The sequence below is a fragment of the Heptranchias perlo genome, chromosome 5 (assembly GCF_035084215.1).
Source record: "Heptranchias perlo isolate sHepPer1 chromosome 5, sHepPer1.hap1, whole genome shotgun sequence".
Taxonomy (NCBI): domain Eukaryota; kingdom Metazoa; phylum Chordata; class Chondrichthyes; order Hexanchiformes; family Hexanchidae; genus Heptranchias; species Heptranchias perlo.
The window spans coordinates 24,781,135-24,803,367 of record NC_090329.1 but is presented as its reverse complement, the minus strand read 5'-3'; the positions used below and the strand labels follow the sequence as shown (position 1 = coordinate 24,803,367).

The following is a 22,233-nucleotide window of genomic DNA, read 5'->3' as shown; positions in this document are numbered from 1 at the left end:
TGCATTACAGAAACCAAAGTGAGACTGTGTGAACATGTAGGCAATCTGAAATGTGACTTGTATAGAAAACATTGGGTAAGAGAGAGTGATTACAAGGAAATGATCTCATTCAGTAGCTGACATGAGCTGCAAGATCATAACTCAAAGTTTCATTGTTTTCTGAGCCCTTAAGTAATGTAATTTCTATTAATGTAATCAAAGAATTAAATTTGTGACACTGTAACTAGAACATTATAGAAATGTAATCTTCAGATTAACTACTTTACCCAGAGAGTAGTGAGAATGTGGAACTTGCTACCATATGGAGTGGTTGAGGCAAATAGCACAGCATTTAAGTGGAAGCTAGATAAATGCATGTGGGAGAATGGAATAGAAGGATATGTTGATAGGGTTAGATGAAGCGGGGTGGGAGGAGGCTCATGTGGAACATAAACACCGGCATAGACCTGTTGGGCTGAATGGCCTGTTTCTGTGCTGTACATTCTATGTAATGTAATGTAATTACTGCTCTACATATTACAAAATGCTGACAGTTACCATTGTAATGCTTGTGGCATGCGAGCTCTGGATATGAAGCCAACCTATATCATCTGCATAATGGCTTAATTTCCCTGCCGAACTAGGATTGAAGATTGCTGATCCTCTTTCCTTCATTTCCCATTTTTAGGCAGTCTGTTTTCCCACCCTTCCAATTACGGTCCTCTCTTCACAAAGCCACCAGTCTCCTCACCAAAGGTGACATCAAAGATGTTTGAAGAGTTGAACATATAACAATTGTTATATGTAATGCCAAAAGTGTTGTACCACAAAACAGTTGGATGCTGATTTCTACTGGGTTTCTACTGAGCAGAGGGCAAGTAAGACATGATTGTAAACTTAAAAATAAAACAGACACTTTCTCTTTGTTGTCAGAAGCTAAACACATTTCCCTATGTAGGTTTACTGTGACTATCAAGAGACATAAGTACAGCCAAAAAGTTGAACATTTGCAATTATACTGATTAATATGATGCTGCCAAAGTCACAATAAAAGAGGAGGTAGTTGCAATACTGGATGGGCTAAAAATTGATAAAAAGGAGGTACTAGAAAGGCTGGCTATGCTTAAAGTAGATAAGTCACCGGGTCCGGATGATGCATCCTAGGATGCTGAGGGAAGTAAGGCTGGAAATTACAGAGGTGCTGGCCATAATCTTCCAATCCTCCTTAGGTACAGCGGTGGTGCCGGAGGACTGGAGAATTGCAAATGTTACACTGTTGTTCAAAAAAGGGTGTAAGGATAAACCCAGCAACTACATGCCAGTCAGTTTAACCTTGGTGGTGAGGAAGCTTTTAGAAGCGATAATCCGGGACAAAATGAATAGTCACTTGGACAAGTGTGGATTAATAAAGGAAAGCCAGCACGGATTTGTTAAAGGCAAATTGTGTTTAACTAACTTGATTGAGTTTTTTGATGAGATAACAGAGAGGGTCGATGAGGGCATTGTGGTTGATGTGTATATGGATGTTCAAAAGGCGTGTGATAAAGTGCCACATAATAGGCTTGTCAGCAAAATTGAAGTCCATGAAATAAAAGGGGCAGTGGCAGCATGGATATAAAATTGGCTAAGTGACAGGAAACAGAGTAGTGGTGAATGGTTGTTTTTCGGATTGAAGGAATGTATACAGTGGTGTTCCCCAGGGGTTGGTACTAGGACCACTACTTTTTTGATATATTAACGACTTGGACTTGGGTGTATAGGGTACAATTTCAAAATTTGCAGATGACACAAAACTTGGAAGTGTAGTAAACAGTGAGGAGGATAGTAATAGACTTCAAGAGGACATAGACAGGCTGGTGGAATGGGCGGACAAATGGCAGATGGAATTTAATGCAGAGAAGTGCAAAGTGATACATTTTGGCAGGAAGAACGAAGAGAGGCAATATAAATTAAATGGTACAATTCAAAAGGGGACCTAGGGGTATGTATGCACAAATCTTTGAAGGTGGTAGGAAAGGTTGAGAAAGTGGTTAATATGGGATTCTGGGCTTTATAAATAAAGGCAGAGTCTAAAAGCAAGGAAGTTATGTTGAACCTTTATAAAACACTGGTTCGGCCACAACTGGAGTAATGTGTCCAATTCTGGGCACCGTACTTTAGGAAGGATGTGAAGGCCTTAGAGAGGGTGCAGGAAAGATTTACTAGTATGGTTCCAGGGATGAGGGACTTCAGTTACGTGGATAGACTGGAGAAGCTGGGGTTGCTCTCCTTAGAGCAGAAAAGGTTGAGAGGAGATTTGATTCATGAAGGGTTTAGATAAAGTAAATAAAGAGAAACTGTTCCCATTGGAGGAAGGGTCAAGAACCAGAGGACACAGGTGATTGGTAAAAGAACCAAAGGCGACATGAGGAAAAACTTTTTTACGCAGTGAGTTATGATCTGGAACGTGCTGCCTGAAAGAGTGGTGGAAGCAGATTCAATTGTGGATTTCAAAAAGGAATTAGATAAATACTTGAAAGGAAAAAATTTTCAGGACTATGAGGAAAGAGTGGGGAAATGGGACTGACTGGATTGCTCTTACAAAGTGCCTGCATGTACTCAATGGGTGAATGGCCCCTTTTTTTGTGCTGTAACCATTCTATGATTCTATATGATCTGCCAAATGGGGAGAAGAAAGAGGAATCGGGAGGCCTGGGAGCACATTAGCTAAATAATCATGCTTAGAAAGCTTTGAGAAAGGTAGGGGAAAAAATGATGTATAGGCGAAATGTCCTAGAGTGAGCATGCTGGTGCAGTGTATTGAATAATGAAAAACAAAAAAAATTGAAACTCCAAGGCTCTGTGCCATAGAGTAGTTGAGTTTCGGCATGTGCCTGCAGTTTCTCATGAATTGGACAGTCCATTATAGTGGGCTCACTGTCTCGAACATATCATTGCAAGGAGGTATATTTCTCCATAAGGATAAAATTGGACTGACTCAGCCAGGCCATGCTTGCACAGAGGGGGAAGAGGGAAAATAGCAAAATATCACTAATTTATATTCGAGCCTATATCTTTTTTTCAATAAAATAAAATAATTCTTGGTCCCAGCAGTCATGTTGCTGCCAGTCCAGATTTATTGGATGCAACCAAGCCTCTCAATCCAACAACTTACATTTATATAGCACCTTTAACATAGAAAAACGTCCGAAGGCACTTCAGAGGCGTTATCAAAAATAGAGATGGTGAGGCAAAGCAGGAGATAATAAGAGGGGTGACCAAAAGCTTGATCAAAGTGGGTTTTAAGAAGGTTTCTTAAAAGGAGAGAGAGGTGGAGAGTGTAGGGGCTTAGGCAGGGAAATCCAGAATGTGGGGGCTTAGTTGACTAAAGACACTGCCATGGGAAAAGGGAGAAAGAACGCATGAAAGGAAATGGGGCTTGGAGATGGGGCAGCAGTTTGCAAAGACACAGGAGTCGAAGATGAGTTTTTTTTTTCATGTGCTGGTATTAAAGTGGGGAGGGGGTGATGGTGGATGTACCTGAGGGGAGTTAACCATCTACAATGTCTGCTAGCATGGGGGATGAAATGAATAACCAGATCATTTGTCTGTGGTTTTAGTTGCCGGATACATTTTGGCCACGATACCAGGAGGACTTCCTCCTTTTCCAATGGTTTCGTGGGATTATTTACGTCCACCTGAGAGGGCAGATGGGGCCCCATCTCATCAGAAAGATGGCACCTGTAATAGTGCAGCACTAATGTGCTTCAGTACTGCGCTGAAGTGTCAGCCTGGATTATGTACTGAAGTCTCTGAAGTGGTGTTTGAACTTGTGACTTGGGTGAGAGTGATACCACTGGGCCAAGGCTGACACCAAGAGAACAGAGACCAAGTTCTCACAACCAAATCGTGATTTGAATTGTAAGTGATTTTCATTTTTTTTTTCAAATGTTCCCCCTTCTTTCTGAAGACATTGTCTTTTGCTGCCATATGGTTCACAAGTGCCCTGGTAGCCCTGCTGCCTTGCCATGGCCAGTTGCCCTGTACCTTCCTTTCCCTGCTGCGTTGTCCTGTCCAAATCATAGTACCGTAGTATCATAGTAGCACAGAAGTGAACCATTTGGCCCATCGTGCCTCTGCTGGCTCTTTGTACGAGCTATCCAATTAGTTCCATTCCCCTCCTCTTTCCCCATAGCCCTGTAAATTTTTCCCCTTCAAGTTTTTATCCAATTCCCTTTTGAAAATTACTATTGAATCTGCTTCCACCATACTTTCAGGCAGTGTATTCCAGACCGTAACAACTCTCTGCATTAAAAAGAATGTTTCCTCATGTCACCTCTGGTTCTTTTGCCAATCACTTCAAATTTGTGGACTCTGGTTATTGACCTTTCTGCCACTGGAAACAGTTTCTCCTTATTTAGTCTATCAAAACTTTTCATGATTTTGAATACCTCTATCAGATCTCCCCTTAACCTTCTCTGCTCTGAGAACAACCCCAGCATCTCCAGTCTTTACACATAACTGAAGTCCCTCATCCCTGGTACCATTCTAGTAAATCTCTTCTACATCCACTCTAAGGCCTTGACATCCTTCCAGAATTGAACACAATGGGCTCGATATTGCCAGGGCTGTGGGTTCGCGGCGGGGGGGGGGGCTATTGGGTGCGTGGGTAACGCGCCCGGCGAAATCAGTCTGCCCCCGCGCGCGATCGCAGCCTAATTGGATCCACTTACCTGGTCTTCCAGGTTCCCCACTGCTGAGCTGCGCGTCGGGCGGACTGCGCATGCGCAGTAAGGTCTGTCAGCTGGAGGAGATCTATTTAAAGGGGCAGTCCTCCACTGACATGCTGCAACAAATAGGAAAAAACACAGCATGGAGCAGCCCAGGGGAAGGCTGCTCCCAGTTTAATGATGCCTCACTGCAGGTATCATTAGATGGGGTGAGGGGGAGGACAGACATCTTCCCCACGGCGGGCGGGAGGAAGCGGCCTGCCTCTGCCACCAGGAAGGCCTGGCTCGAGGTGGCAGAGGAGGTCACCTGCACCACCAACATATCGCCCACCTGCATACAGTGCAGGAGGCGCTGCAATGACCTAAGTAGGTCAGCCAAAGTGAGTACACGTACTCATTTCCCTACACTCCATCTGCCACATCACCGTCCCCACCCCACATCTCCTTCTGCACTGCCAACACTACTGTCACATCACCCCTCACATCCACTTAAACCTCATCCTCATCTTACCTGCACTTACTCGCCTCGCCAGTACTCATCCCGCCACTACCACTTAATCCAATCCTCATACAATCTCATGGCTCTATCTCATACTCACCCTCTCATGCATCTCTTCCACGGTCAGCCTCACTCAACCTGCCACTACCTGTGCTGCAGCCACAGGGCATGCATCACATATGTGCAGTAAGAAGCGTAAGGCAAACGTGTCGTGAGCATGAAGGGGATGCACAAGGGTGTTTGAGGGTTTGTCATGGTTTTTACTTCTATTGATTTCTGACCAACTCTCATTACATATTATATTGGCACCACTACTGCCACGTCTTTGCAAATCTTGTCTGGTTTGTGCAATAATGCCCTTTCCTGAGGATCACAATGAAGACCCACACCTGATGCCACCCATTGTGTCACTGCAGAGTGGGTATAGGTGTATTTGCAGGGCTCTTTTGTGCAGACGACTGAGAGACGTCGGCGATGTCCCCGGTAGCACCCTGGAAGGATCCGGAGGAGAAGTTGTTGAGGGCAGTGGTGACTTTGACAGCGACAGGTAAGAAGATGGTGCTCGGGCCAGCCGGGAGCAGCTCGGCACGAAGGAGGCTGCAGATGTCCACGACTACATGTCGAGTGACTCTGAGCCTCCGTGTGCACTGCTGCTCAGAGAGGTCCAGGAAGCTGAGCCTCGGTCTGTGGACTCTGGCGAGGGTAGTGCCCCCTGCGATGCATCTCTCTTTGCGGTTGCCCTCCCTCCTGCTGTGCAGGTGGATGTGTCACAGCACTGTGTTGTGGAGCTCCACGTTCAGAGGTGGACGGCTTGGCCGGCGAGGCTGGTGATGCTGTTGGCCCTCCGAGGAGGTCATGACTGCAGCTACAGCGGCCTCCATCTGGAAGATGTACATCTGAGGGGGTCCGCAAGGTAGGTACACGTCTCTGGACCCCGGGGTATGTGTGCAAGTTGGTGAATTTTATTGTCAGGAGGAGGGTGGTGGAGGCCAAACTTTGTCCCAAGTGATAGAGTGGCCTCCTGCAATGAGTGAGGGTCTTCCCCCCCCCCCCCCCCCCCCCCCACCCCCCCCACCTGTCAAATGGACCTTTGCAGCTGCCACAGGCTGATAGCTGCAACACGTCCATTTCAACTGGGAGTGTTTCCCCCAGTATGGGAAACAGTCCCAGTTGTTTGTAAAATCCCACCCCTCCTGACATATTCCCTTAATCAGGTCTGTTAATGACCTGAAATAGCAAGATAAATATTGTCAAGTGGCACCCTGCCGGCTTTAATTGCCTGCGGGAGTCCCACATGCGGGCGCTGCGTGCGCACATCGGCGTGTCTGTGGGGAACGCGGAAGTGGGCGGGTTGGAGCCGGGCTCCCGCCCCGCCCCGGGAATCTCCGATTATCGGAGCCCCCCCCCCCCCACCAAGAACGCACCCAATAGCGGGTGCTAAAATGGAGCCCAATACTTCAGCTGAGGCCTAACCAGTGTTTTATAAAGGTTTAGCATAACTTCCTTGCTTTTGTACTCTATGCCTCTATAAAGCCAAGGATCCCATATGCTTTTTTAAAAGCCTTCTCAACTTGACCTGCCATCTTCAAAGATTTGTGTATGTACATCCCCAGGTCTCTCTCTTCCTGTTCTTGTTACCCCCTTTAAAATTGTACCATTTAGTTTAAATTGCCTCTCCTTATTCTTCCTACCAAAACGCCCCTGCATTTTTATGTTGAAAGAGTGCTTTTCGCGGCAAACGGTTTCTTCCGGCATCAACGACAATCTGGAATATAAAGCGAGCAACAAGCAGAGACTCGTGCTATTGAAGGACCACATTCTTCTTTGGGTCCCACAATCTACCAGGTACTTATCTCTTAATGATGAGGTGCTTTAAGGAATGGTGGTATCAATAAATTTCAGTTAAGGCACCAGAATAAACCAGCAGTGGAAAGTTAGGACATGCAATTTATTGAAATGATATCGCTGTATGTCAGAACTAGGTAAGAGTATCAGTTACAGAGCGAAAGCAGTAACCTGGCTATGGTGGCGCATGGAGGTCTTAGGTCTCCCTTTGACTACTGCTTTCCTGGGATGACATATATTTAATATAAAGCAGCTTTTATATTGGCCTTGTTTTAATTCACTTTCAGGAGATTGCGAACAGTGAGCTGGTTCCTGAAGTTTACATTGCTAAATCCTACTCCTGTATCCTGGCCACAGACACATAGATTTATTTGTTTTTGTGCCATCAGGGTAAGGGAGCCGGATTTAGTAAATAGCAGGGCTTGCTCATAAACACTGTTTGCCCAAAATCTAGATTAATAAGTCATCTAAAAGCAGCTTCAAAATTTTCTTGAGGGTGGCAGAAGAGCTCTTACCCTAGTGCAGAATTTAGCACCAGATTGTTGACAATGCAACTGACGCAACTTGGTTAATATATATATCAGTAACAACTTAGCTCCGTTAACGTAATAAAACGTCGCAAGACGTTTTTCGGGAGCGTTATCAAACAAAATTTGACACTGAGTCCCATAGAGATATTAGGACAGGTGACTAAAAGCTTGGTCAAAGAGGTGGGTTTTAAGGAGTGATTTAAGTGGAGAGAGAGGTAGAAGCGGAGAGGTTCATATGTTGATTTGCCCTATATTCCTTTCGAACGTAAAAAAAAACTACTGAAATAATTTTACTGTACAAGCAGGTTACAGAAATGTAATGCCAACCATGAAATATTATTTCCATTCATGAAGTGGATCATAACTCACCAGTGACACAGCCTCACTTGTAGGAGGGGGAAATAATCAATTTGTGGCTGGCTATAACATCTCCTATACCAAAAACGGATGGCTTCATTTCCTAAAGGGAACATTCCACCACTCTGGCCTAGGGAGGAGTCCTTGCTTGTACCAGCCAAACATGCCTCCTGGCAGGTTGACCAAAGAGTTCTGGAGGAGAAGCAAAAGAGAACCTGGTGGAGGTGGGGAAAAAAGTGTAATTTGAAAAAGATTTGTATGGTCAAAGAGTCGTATTTGTAATGCTCACTGCATAATTTGATTGTAACCTGCTTCCAACAACCTTTTATCAATAAAATGTGCCAGGAGGGCAGCATTTTGGAACAAAAGTAGTTCACATTTTACTAATTTTCCGAGTAATGGTCCTATTACACTCTATTTCATGTGTTACATTTATGTGAACTTTTCCATATAAAAAGAAGCAAAAAGAGCTGATGTCAACAGAACTTCAAATGCCCAGCCTAGAGCTGAACTATTTTATTTAAATCCAAATATTGGATTGTAATTGGAAAAAAAATTGGATGCTGTAAAGAGTACTTGTTCTGGCAGCAAACTGATCACATAAACTTCCACTTTTAAAGAGGTGCCTAATATCAGAAGTAGAATCCTGAGCAGCTGGAAAAACAGCTGATGCTTTTCAGACCTGCATATAGTCTCGTCAAACACATGCTGCTATTCTTAATGCTGCAGTATTTACACTGTCCTTTCACATAAAAATGCCCAGTGTATAGAATCCTATGGAACGGATACTTTTAAGAAACCTACACCTCAGCAATCAATTTCCATTGTTACTTACTTCTGTGTAAGCAATTTGAGCCTGAAAAGTCACAAGAAACTCAATCTTCTTTGCTTGTAAATGTGCACAGTTGTTGGTTTTTGTACTGGTCAGAATATAGTGAAGTATAAATAATGGAAATTGTGGTTATGTGCATGGTGGGAAGAGATAGGGAATATATGCAATCTGTGCAGTGTGTTTGGCAGTAAATTCCTACCTACTGTATGCCATTGGATGTTTGCCACTCATGCCATACATCTGTTACTGTATTTGAAACTAAGCTTCCCCACACATGATCATGGATTGGTGCACCCTATCTGATTTCTGACGAGTGAGAATTGAGGGGGTTTTTACTTTTTTTTAATATAAAGAAAAACACTCTTCTCTCAGGATTTTCATAGAAAATAAAGTGTGGATGGTACTGAATTAACAACGTATTTAACATTGCATGACCAAACCATCCTGCCGTACAGGAAAATTAACACCAACCATCTTTCTCCCTCTCTCTTCACTCCCTAACCCCCCCCCCCCCCCCCCCAACTTTCTTTCTGGGAAGATTCATCCTGTAATATATGTTCCATCAGAAGCTTCATCTTGTGTGGATTGGAGATTTATACCTGACCTTGTGCATCTGATGTCTCACGGAGTGACATGTTAGATTTGACTCTGGAAAAGCAAGTTGTGAGGAGGACACAAAGTGTCTGCAAAGGGATATTGACAGATTAAGTGAATAGGCAAAAATTTGGCAGATGGAATATAATGTGGGAAAATGTGAAGTCATCCACTTTGGGAGGACAAATGAAAAAGCAAAATATTATTTGAATGGAGAGAAACCTGATCATTCAATCGGTTTATAATTACAAAAAAATTGTGTGAATCTCTGTGAAAAGTCATGTCCGTCCCATCCACCAATCAGGTTGTAGAATCAGAGACCACAGACTAAACATTTCAGTAATGTTAAAGAAAGAAAGAAAGAAAGAACATGTATTTCTAACGCGTCTTTCATAACCTCAGGACGTCCCAAAGCACTTCACAGCTAATGAAGTACTTTTGAAGTGTAGTCACTGTTGTAGCCAAACACAACGGTCAATTTGCGCTCAGCATAGCATTGAATCATCAAAAATTTATGGCACAGAAGGAGGCCATTTGGCCCATCGTGTCCACGCCAGCTGAAAATGAGCCGCCCAGTCTAATCCCACTTTCCAGCCCTTGGTTACGGCACTTCAGGTGCACATCCAGGTACTTTTTAAATGAGTTGAGGGTTTCTGCCTCTCTCACCCTTTCAGGCAGTGAGTTCTAGACCCCCACCACCCTCTAAGTGAAAAAACTTTTCCTCAGCTCCCCTCTAATCCTTCTACCAATCACTTTAAATCTATACCCCCTGGTTATTGACCTCTCTGCTAAGGGAAATGGGTCCTTCCTATCCACTCCATCTAGGCCCCTCATAATTTTGTACACCTCAATTAAATCACCCCTTCTCTGTTCCAAGGAAAACAACCCCAGCCTATCCAATCTTTCCTCATAGCTAAAATTCTCCAGTCCTAGCAACATCCTCATGAATCTCCTCTGTCCCCTCTCTAGTGCAATCACATCTTTCCTGTAATGTGGTGACCAGAACTGTACGCAGTACTCAAGCTGTGGCCTAACTAGAGTTTTATACAGTTCCAGCATAACCTCCCTGCTTTTATATTCTATGCCTTGGCTAATAAAGGAAAGTATTCCATATGCCTCCTTAACCACCTTATCTACCTGCCTTCAGGGATCTGTGGACATGCACTCCAAGGTCGCTCACTTCCTCTACACCTTTCAGTATCCTCCCATTTATTGTGTATTCCCTTGCCTTGTTTGGCCTCCCCAAATGCATTACCTCACATTTCTCTGGATTGAATTCCATTTGCCACTTTTCTGCCCACCTGACCAGTCCATTGATATCTTCCTGCAGTCCATTGATATCTTCCTGCAGTCTACAGCTTTCCTCCTCACTATCAACCACACGGCCAATGTTTGTATCATCTGCAAACTTCTTAATCATGCCCCTTACATTTAAGTCCAAATCATTAATATAAAGCAATGAGTTAAATAACCAATTAAGCTGTTTGTGATTTTGGCTGAGGGATAAATATTGTCCAGGACATGGAGAGAACACCCCTGCTACTGTTTGAATAGAGCCATGGGATCTTTTACCTGAGAGGGCAGACAGGGCCTTGGTTTAAAGTTTCATTTGAAAGACGACACTTCCATAGGTGCTGCACTCGCTCAGTACTATACGGGAGTGTCAGCCTAGATGATGTGCTTCTATTTCTGGAGTGCAACTTGAACCTATGACCCTCTGACTCTGGTGAGAGTGCTACCAACTGAGCCAAGGCTGGTATCTAAAATGTTATTCCTGATTGGTTCAATCACATACAGTGGCCTAACCAATCACATTCTAAAAAATTTCTATGTTACACAGCTGCTCTTATCATTCCTCACCCATCCCCGTTTACCTCATGAACGGGATGGGTCTATGATTCTACGGCGTTCCATCATCGACTAGAAGCTAAACTGGACCAGCCATATCAACCCCTTGGCTTCAAGTACAGGGCAGAAGGTAGGTACTCTGACAAATGGCTCACCTCCTGTATGAAAATGTCTATGCTTGCTCTCTTATAAGCTTGAGCCTGTTCCTGTGATTCTTGAGTTTGTGACAATCTCGAATACCAGGATCCAATTTCTCCATTCTCGAATTTTGAATGCTTGAATAATATGTCCTCTCGGTCTTTTCTTTCAAAGTAACTGATCCAGGATCTTCAAACTCTTCTCATACCATAAGTATTAATGGGGAAAGCCATTCGGTCCATCTTGATTCATCCATCCAGAGAGATCCAAATAAAACACACACACACACACACACACACACACACACACACACACACACTGTAGCATCCAATTGATTATTAAATGATTCCAGGGTTTTTGCCTCCACTACACTATCTGGAGTTTTTCCACATGTTGATTACTCTGTGTGTAAAGAAGAATTTCCTGGTATCTGTTCTAGAAGTATCCTAAAAAAGGAGGGAAGAAACAAAACAGGGAACTACAGACCGGTTAGCCTAACATCAGTAGTAGGGAAAATGCTAGAGTCTATTTTATAAAGGATGTGATAACAGGACACTTAGAAAATATCAGCAGGATTAGACAAAGTCAACATGGATTTATGAAAGGGAAATAATGTTTGACAAACCTACTGGAGGTTTTTGAGGATGTAACTGGTGGAATAGATAAGGGAGAACCAGTGAATGTGGTTTATTTGGATTATCAGAAGGTCTTTGATAAAGTCCCACATAAGAGGTTAGTGTGCAAAATGAAAGCACATGGGATTGGGGGTAATATACAGGCATGGATTAAAAATTGGTTAACAGACAGGAAACAGAGAGTAGGAATAAATGGGTCTTTTTCAGGGTGGCAGGCAGTAACTAGTGGGGTACCACAGGAATCAGTGCCTGGGCCCAGCTATTCACAATATATATCAATGATTTGGATGAGGGAACCAAATGTAATATTTCCAAGTTTGCTGATGACTCAAAACTAGGTGGGATCGTGAGTTGTGAGGAGGATGCATAGAGGCTTGTATATTCCATAAGACCACCTCAGGTGCCTCCTTTCCAGGCTGAAAAACCCAAGTTTCTCTAGTCTTTAATCATTAGTTATACCCATGATACTGATGATTAGCCTCGTGGCTCTTCTCTGCACTACCTCCAATGTTTGAATATGTGTCTCGTTTCTTGGCAACCAGAATTGGATGCAGTATTCAAGGTGCGGTCTGACTAGGGCACTGTAGAGTTTGATCTCTGACTTATATTCTACTGTTTCGGCAATTGTAGGTCAACGTTCTATTGGATTGGCGATTGCTGCTCTGCATTGGTTGAACATGTTTAACATCTAGTTCACTAAGATTCTTGGGTGTCTTTCAGCTTCATCCTTAGCTATTTAGCACCATTCATGGAGTACATAACTCGTAACAAGTACTTGTTTCCTATCCTTCAACCAGTTTCTTATCCATTTCCAGGGTTTATGTTGAAACCCCATAGCTTTGAGTTTAATTAATAGTCTTTTGTGTGGAACTTTGTCAAAAGCCTTTTGGACGCCGCAGTACATTACATCATAGGGCTTATCAGTGTCCCCTTGGATTGTCAGTTCTTTTTTAAAAAAAAAGTCAAGGAGAGTGATCAGGTAGGATCATTCCCCTTTCTGAATCCATGCTTACTGCTGTTAACTAGATTGTTGTTGTACAGATGGTCCTCTCGTTTAGACCCATTAATCAATTCCTTTATTTTACATGGAATGGAAGAAAGACTACTGGGTCTGTAGAATCCTATCTGTTTTGTCGTTGTCTTTAAATATGGACAACGCATTAGCCTGTTTCCAATCTTCTGGTAAGTCCCCAATGCCCAATGACTCCCTCATAATGATGGTCAATGCTCTTTCCTACTATCTTTCAGCACTCTGGGATAAATATCATCTATCCCTGGGGATTTATTTGTTTTGAAACTGATTAGCCTGTCTAGGACTTCTATCTCATTTATAACAAAATCATTGATTTTACTTGGTATATCTTTATTTGGAAAGACATGTTACTCGTACCTTCCCTTGTTAATACTTGGAGGAAGTATTCATTCAGAATATTTACTATTTTATGATCGTCCTCCAGTTTCAAGTCTATTTGCATCTTTTATGGTTTTCACCTCTTCCCTGATTTGTCCTCTTGCTGTTGTGGCACTGAAATAAATTTTTGCTGTTGTGCTTAGCCTCATCTGCAATGCTTTTTTCCAGGTGTGTCTCTCTTTAATCATCCTTTTAACATGTTTCTGCAATTTCATGTATTCAGCCCAGTGAGCCCCTTCTGTCTCGCCGCAGGATTTGTGCATTTTAATTTTTCCTCTCTATCTACTTTTAATTTGTTTGCTGATCCTTTTAGCATCATGTTTGTTTAGTCTGAACTTATTGTTTTTGGGAATGGGTTTATCCTGCGTGCTCAGCATTATACTACTTGCCTTCTGCAAAAGTATAGTTGAACAACCTATCCCTTTCTACCTCCCAAAGAATCATGTAAGGAATCTTACAACACCAGGTTATAGTCCAACAAATTTATTTTAAAATCACAAGCTTTCGGAGATTATCCCCTTCGTCAGGTGAATGAGTGAAAAGGTTCTCAAATCGCATATCTTATACTAGGCCGGGACAGCATCACACCAATCAAAAGGTGTCGTTGAGAACCTTTTCACTCATTCACCTGACAAAGGGGATAATCTCCGAAAGATTGTGATTTTAAAATAAATTTGTTGGACTATAACCTGGTGTTGTAAGATCCCTTACATTTGTCCACCTCAGTCCATCACCGGCATCTCCACATCATCCCAAAGAATCAACTACTTTTATCTCCCCAGGTGTCCCTGATATATAGGGCTACACCACCTTTTTTTTAATCCACTCGTCTTTTGTAAATGCTCTATACTCCTGAATATTCTTCTCAGAGGCTGGGTATTCTGCGGCGAGTGGCTCACCTCCTGACTCCCCAAAGCCTTTCCACCATCTACAAGGCACAAGTCAGGAGTGTGATGGAATACTCTCCACTTGTCTGGATGAGTGCAGCTCCAACAACACTCTCGAAGCTCGACACCATCCAGGACAAAGCAGCCCGCTTGATAGGCACCCCATCCACCACCCTAAACATTCACTCCCTTCACCACCAGTGCACCATGGCTGCAGTGTGTACCATCCACAGGATGCACTGCAGCAACTCGCCAAGGCTTCTTCGACAGCACCTCCCAAACCCGTGACCTCTACCACTGAGAAGGACAAGAGCAGCAGGTACATGGGAACAACACCATCTGCACATTCCCCTCCAAGTCTCACACTATCCTGACTTGGAAATATATAGCCATTCCTTCATTGTCGCTGGGTCAAAATCCTGGAACTCCCTTCCTAACAGCACTGTGGGAGAACCTTCACCACACGGACTGCAGCGGTTCAAGAAGGCGGCTCACCACCACCTTCTCAAGGGCAATTAGGGATGGACAATAAATGCCGGCCTCGCCAGCGATGCCCACATCCCATGAACGAATAATAAAAATAAATTTCCATCCTCAGGATTACACCATGTTTCTAGTATTCTCATCACATTGTAGCTCCTACTGCTACAACAGTCTTTGGTTCTGGCATCTTGCATCTAATGCTGCTAGCATTCATAGTATAGATTTGCCTCCTCTCGTGTTTCCCCCATGTCTTCCTATTCCTGATGTCTGGTTCGTGTCTCTCTCCCTGGATATCTGTATGCATACCTATCTAACTGCCGTCTCACCTATGATCTTGTTTTCTCTCCGCTCCACCTGTCCAGTTTAAATGATTTCCCATTACTGCCTCAATGTTATGCAAGTCTCCTTGGTTGAAGTGTAGCCCTTCTCTGCTGTCACAGCCCTTTTTATTTTAGAAGGATTCCCTGTTATTTATGAAGGTACCATTGTTCTCACACCATGCTGCCAGCCACTCACTTAGCTCCTCAATTCTTTGAATTGGTGAACTCTCCTCCATTTCCAAATACTGGGAATTTACTTTGCATGCTCTATCTGCAAGTTCTGAGCCAATCTTCTTATATGTGTGCCCTTGGGTATACAGGGCACAAGTTCAAAATTTGCAGATGACACAAAACTTGAAAGGGTAGTGAACAGTGAGGAGGATAGTGATAGACTTCAAGAGGATATAGACAGGCTGGTGGCATGGGCGGGCACGGGCAGATGAAATTTAACGCAGAAAAATGCGAAGTGATACATTTCAGAATGAGAGGCAATATAAACTAGAAGGCACAACTCTAAAAGGGGTGCAGAACAGAGAAACCTGGGAGTATATGTGTACAAATTGTTGAAGGTGGGCAGGGCAGGTTGAGAAAGCGGTTAAAAAAGCGTACGGGATCCTGGGCTTTTTAAATAGAGGCACAGAATACAAAAGTATGGAAGTCATGATGAACCTTTTATAAAACAATGGTTTGGTCACAACTGGAGTATTTTGTCCAGTTCTGGGCACCGCACTTTAGGATTGATGTGAAGGCCTGAGAGAGGGTGCAGAAGAGATTTACTAGAATGATTCCAGGGATGAGGGACTTTAGTTACATGGATAGACTGCAGAAGCTGTGATTGTTCTCCTTGGAACAGAGACGGTTGCAAGAAGATTTGATAGAGGTTTTCAAAATCATGAATGGTCTAGACAAAGTAGCCATGATGTGGAGATGCCGGTGATTGACTGGGGTGGACAAATGTAAGGAATCGTACAACAGCAGGTTATAGTCCAACAGTTTTATTTGAAAATCACAAGCTTTCGGAGTTTACCTCCTTCGTCAGGTGAGTGAGTGAAGCATAGCATATATTAGGCTGGGAGGCGATCACAGCAATCAAAGGTGTCGTTGGTGTTCAGACAGGTTAGCCACGGAAAACATTACATCCCAGTACACTGAATACACAGTGGGTCAGATTACACGGACAGATAGAGAAAGAGACCCGAAAGGCAGAGAGAGAGAGAGAGGATGTCCAGTTGTATTAAAAACAGATAACTTTTTTTTCCGCTGGTGGGGTTACGTGTAGCGTGACATGAATCCAAGATCCCGGTTGAGGCCGTCCTCGTGGGTGCAGAACTTGGCTATCAATTTCTGCTCGACGATTTTGCGTTGTCTTGTGTCTCGAAGGCCGCCTTGGAGAACGCTTACCCGAAGATCGGTGGCTGAATGTCCTTGACTGCTGAAGTGTTCTCCCGACTGGGAGGGAACCCTCCTGTCTGGCGATTGTTGCGCGGTGTCCGTTCATCCGTTGTCAGTGTCTGCATAGTCTTGCCAATGTACCATGCTCCGGGGTATCCTTTCCTGCAACGTATGAGGTAGACAACGTTGGCCGAGTCACAGGAGTATGAACCATGTACCTGGTGGGTGGTGTCCTCTCGTGTGATGGTGGTATCTGTGTCGATGATCTGGCATGTCTTGCAGAGGTTGCTGTGGCAGGGTTGTGTGGTGTCGTGGACACTGTTCTCCTGAAAGCTGGGTAATTTGCTGCGAACGATGGTCTGTTTGAGGTTGGGTGGCTGTTTGAAGGCGAGTAGCGGAGGCGTGGGGATGGCCTTAGCGAGGCGTTCGTCGTCATCGATGACATGTTGAAGGCTGCGGAGAACATGGCGTAGTTTCTCCGTTCCGGGGAAGTACTGGACGACGAAGGGTACTCTGTTGGTTGCGTCCCGTGTTTGTCTTCTGAGGAGGTCTATGCGATTCTTCGCTGTGGCCCGTCGGAACTGTCGATCGACGAGTCGAGCGTCATATCCCGTTCTTACGAGGGCGTCTTTCAGCGTCTGTAGGTGTCCATCGTGTTCCTCCTCGTCTGAGCAGATCCTGTGTATTCGCAGGGCCTGTCCATAGGGGATGGCCTCTTTGGCGTGGTTAGGGTGGAAGCTGGAAAAGTGGAGCATCGTGAGGTTGTCCGTGGGCTTGCGGTAGAATGAGGTGCTGAGGTGCCCGTCTTTGATGGAGATTCGTGTGTCCAAGAAAGAAACCGATTCTGAGGCGTAGTGCATGGTGAGTTTGATGGTGGGATGGAACTTGTTGATGTTATCGTGTAGTCTCTTCAGTGATTCTTCGCCGTGGGTCCATAGGAAGAAAATGTCGTCTATGTATCTGGTGTATAGTGTTGGTTGGAGGTCCTGTGCAGTGAAGAAGTCGTACTCGAGCTTGTGCATGAAAATGTTGGGGTGCAAATTTGGTCCCCATGGCTGTTCCGTGTGTTTGGGTGAAGAACTGGTTATTGAAGGTGAAGACATTGTGATCCAGGATGAAGCGGATGAGTTGTAGGATGGTGTCTGGAGATTGGCTGTTGTTGGTGTTGAGTGCTGAGGCTGTTGCAGCGATGCCGTCATCGTGGGGGATACTGGTGTAGAGTGCCGAGACGTCCATCGTGGTGAGAAGTGTTCCTGGTTCAACTGGTCCGTGGGTGCTGAGTTTTTGTAGGAAGCCTGTAGTGTCGCGACAGAAACTGGGGGTTCCCTGTATGATGGGTTTCAGGATGCCCTCGACGTATCCAGAGAAGTTCTCACACAGGGTTCTGTTGCCAGATACGATAGGACGTCCGGGTGTGTTGGTTTGTGTATCTTTGGGAGGCAGTCGAAGTCTCCCACGCGGGGAGTGCATGGGATGAGAGCACGTAGGATGCTTTGAAGGACTGGATCGAAGGTCTTGATCAGTTTGTTGAGCTGGTGGGTGTGTTCTTTGGTCGGATCTGCGGGTAACCGTCTGTAGTGTTCTGTCACCCGAGCACAACGCAATGCCATCGACACTCAAGACCAACCGCAACATCATCATCAAACCAGCGGACAAAGGAGGAGCCATCGTCATACAGAACAGAACGGACTATTGCAAAGAAGCATACCGACAACTGGACAACCAGGAACCCTACAGACGGAGCGGAGAAACTACGCCATGTTCTCCGCAGCCTTCAACATGTCATCGATGACGACGAACACCTCGCTAAGGCCATCCCCACGCCTCCGCTACTCGCCTTCAAACAGCCACCTAACCTCAAACACACCATCATTCGCAGCAAATTACCCAGCTTTCAGGAGAACAGTGTCCACGACACCACACAACCCTGCCACGGCAACCTCTGCAAGACATGCCAGATCATTGACACAGATACCACCATCACACGAGAGGACACCACTCACCAGGTACATGGTTCATACTCCTGTGACTCGGCCAACGTTGTCTACCTCATACGTTGCAGGAAAGGATGCCCCGGAGCATGGTACATTGGCGAGACCATGCAGACGCTGCGACAACGGATGAACGGACACCGCGCAACAATCACCAGACAGGAGGGTTCCCTTCCAGTCGGGGAACACTTCAGCAGTCAAGGACATTCAGCCACCGATCTTCGGGTAAGCGTTCTCCGAGGCGGCCTTCGAGACACAAGACAACGCAAAATTGTTGAGCAGAAATTGATAGCCAAGTTCCGCACCCACGAGGACGGCCTCAACCGGGATCATGGATTCATGTCACGCTACACGTAACCCCACCAGCGGAAAAAAAAGTTATCTGTTTTTAATACAACTGGACATCCTCTCTCTCTCTCTCTCTCTGGTCTCTTTATCTGTCCGTGTAATCTGACCCACTGTGTATTCAGTGTACTGGGATGTAATGTTTTCCGTGGCTAATCTGTCTGAACACCAACGACACCTTTGATTGCTGTGATCGCCTCCCAGCCTAATATAGGCTATGCTTCACTCACTCACCTGACGAAGGAGGTAAACTCCGAAAGCTTGTGATTTTCAAATAAAACTGTTGGACTATAACCTGGTGTTGTAAGATTCCTTGCACTAGACAAAGTAGATAGAGAGAAACTGTTCCCATTGGTGGAAGGGTCAAGAACCAGAAGACATAGATTTATGTTGATTGGCAAAAGAACCAAAGGTGACATGAGTAAAAACTTTTTTACACAGCAAGTGATTAGGACCTGGAATGCACTGCCCGAGGGGGTGGTGGAGGCTGATTCAATCATGGCCTTCAAAGGGGAACTGGATAAGTACTTGAAAGGAAAACATTTGCAGGGCTATGGGGATAGGGTATGGGAGTGGGACTAGCTGGATTGCTCTTGCATAGAGCCAGCGCAGACTCGAATGGCCGCCTTCCGTGCTGTAACCGTTCTATGATTCTGTGATTTTATTCTACGTGGCTTCAAGGCCCACATATTATTTCTCCCTTTTTCATTTACTGCTGCTACCACTGGATCTGTACCTGTCCCCTTCAGTATTCCATCTGACCGTCCTTCATTATGTGCTGCTCTAGCTCCAGGTCGGCAGCTCACCATCCTGAAGGTATTGCCCATGTGACACACATGGTTGACCGCTTTTCTAAGCAAAGATTAACTACAACTCCAATCTCTCGTGATCTGCAAACTGCAACTTTGTCCAGGCTGTACTCTAGTTTTCTAATTGCCTTTACCTCTGGGACCTTGTATCCTTCTGTATTGCTGGACAGTGCCTGGTATTTATTCACTAGTGTTATTTCATGGAGTTTCCTATATTTCTTGTTTTGATGGATACTTTCAGTGAATGGCAATAATTACAACCAAATCCTCTCCCTTCGCCTCAATAAATGGACTCCTTTGATTTTTATAAGTGCAGTACCTTGACCACTAGGCATCTTAGAATACTGACTTGCTTATTCACACTTGACTTTACCACCGTAGTTCAACTCCCTTAAAGTTTCAGTTTGGATGGATCTCCCTTCTGTAAACTGTGTGTTGTCTTCCTTGTTGGTGAGACGCTTAAACAAAGGTGTTTGTCCTGTCGGAATTAGGCTTTGCTTAAGGCCTGATTGGTTCAGTTACACTCTGGCTTTACCATTCATGCCAGAAGATCCCAAATGCTTGGTCTGTGCTGGGTTAGCCGTGGCACCTTGTGCTGGGGAGAAGGTAAAAATAAGCCAGGTTCCTGCTCTTGATTGGTATACAGTGACGTTGCTGCAAAGTTTACACGTGGATGTCTGGTAAGGGCTTGCTAACCAGCATTATCTCTTCAGGCTGACAAGGAAAGGATGGCCATAGACCCATGTAAACTTTTTTTTTATTCATTCATGGGATGTGGGCGTCGCTGGCAAGGCCAACATTTATTGCCCATTCCTAATTGCCATTGTGAAGGTGGTGGTGAGCCACCGCCTTGAACCCTTGCAGTCCGTGTGGTGAAGGTTCTCCCACAGTGCTGTTAGGTAGGGGGTTCCAGGATTTTGACCCAGCGACGGTGAAGGAACGGCGATATATTTCCAAGTCAGGATGGTGTGACTTGGAGGGGAACATGCAGATGGTGGTGTTCCCATGCGCATGCTGTCCTTGTCCTTCTAGGTGGTAGAGGGTCATGGGTGTGTGAGGTGCTGTCGAAGAAGCCTTGGCAAGTTGCTGCAATGCATCTTGTAGATGGAACATACTGCAGCCGCAGTGCACCGGTGGCGGAGGGAGTGAATGTTTAAGGTGGTGGATGAGGTGCCAATCAAGCGGGCTGCTTTGCCTGGATGGTGTCAAGCTTCTTGATGTTGGAGCTGCACTCATCCAGGCAAGTGGAGAGTATTCCATCACACTCCTGACTTGTGCCTTGTGGATGGTGGAAAGAGTTTGGGGAATCAGGAGGTGAGTCACTCGCCGCAGAATACCCCGCCTCTGACCTGCTCTTGTAGCCACAGTATTTATGTGGCAGGTCCAGTTAAGTTTCTAGTCAGTGGATTTGTCCTGCTTTTTGTGAACAGAACATACTTGGGCAATTTTCCACTGTCTGGTAGATGCCAGTGTTGTAGCTATACTAGATCAGCTTGGCTAGAGTCGCGGCTAGTTCTGGCGCACAAGTCTCCAGCACTACAGCTGTGATGTTGTCGGGGCGCATAGCCGTTGCTGTATCCAGTGCACTCGGCCGTTTCTTGATATCACGTGGTTGAAGACTGGCTTCTGTGATGGTGGGGATCTTGGGAGGAGGCTGAGATGGATCATCCACCCAGCACTTCTGGTTGAAGATGGTTGCAAACGCTTCAGCCTTGTCTTTTGCACTCACGTGTAACTAACATGTGTAACTTTAAAATTCACATACTGTTCTTTAGCCGTTTCGCTTAATTGCTCCACCTTTGATGCTATCTCCTTATATTAGTTATTTGACCACATAGCTGGGTGTCAGTATCATTCAAAGTGCTCTTTTATATAAACAGCGGGACCCCGTAAAAAATATATATATTTATTATACATATAATAAAAATTCCAGTCCACTAGTGAAGCATGACCTTTTGCTTCTAAATCTGGTGACAGCCACGTATGGCCCTTTTCAGGCTGCTGGCTTATTGTTGGGGGTCGGGGGATTGAATTTAACAATACAGAAATATTTTGAGTTTCAAAAACTGCAGCTCGGGCAACCCGGGCAAGCTCCAATTTGCTACACGTCTTTAGAAAATGCTGTCCCTTTCACAGAACTTGATTATAGTCTAATTGGTATTCTTGTAGCTTATGAAGCCTGGATGAGTAGAGCTGATGAGGAAAGCAGTCTAAGTGAATACTGTTCACTTCTGTAATTGTTGTAGTGATATTTAAAAAGTCCTATTTGTTAAGGTCACGAACACCAAGTTTGATAGAGTACAATATGTCAGTTCAAATAATCAGTCCATTTAGGTGAACCAGATACTTAGCTGGATGCTATATCAGATAATATTAGACTTGGCATTTAGCAGTCAACCAAAAGTGATTAGAAGCTGGAAGTTAATGGCCCTGAAAGGAAAGTTGCACAAATTCTTCATTAATGACCTTAATGGGCAATGTTCATTACTAATGTTCATTAACCCATTTTGGATGGGGAGAAATCCTCAGATTGGTGCTAAATACAGATGAATGGTCCTCATCACTGTCTACTGACCTTATTCTTTATGCTCAAGTCTACTTTTCTGCTGAAATTATTGTACAGAAGATA

General features: G+C 44.7%; 1 protein-coding gene across 5 annotated transcripts in view; it reads left to right on the top strand.

The window, feature by feature from the left end:
* Nucleotides 1–22,233, top strand: part of sipa1l2 (signal induced proliferation associated 1 like 2) — a 393,092-nt gene that overhangs the window by 93,437 nt on the left and 277,422 nt on the right. Inside the window, exon 1 of one of the 5 annotated variants that reach the window (XM_067984147.1) lies at nucleotides 11,262–11,323. The exons of the other annotated variants lie outside the window; for them this stretch is intronic. The gene's annotated coding sequence lies outside the window, so the exon portion shown is untranslated. Of the gene's footprint in view, nucleotides 1–11,261; nucleotides 11,324–22,233 lie in introns of those variants that run through there. 5 annotated transcript variants of the gene reach the window in all.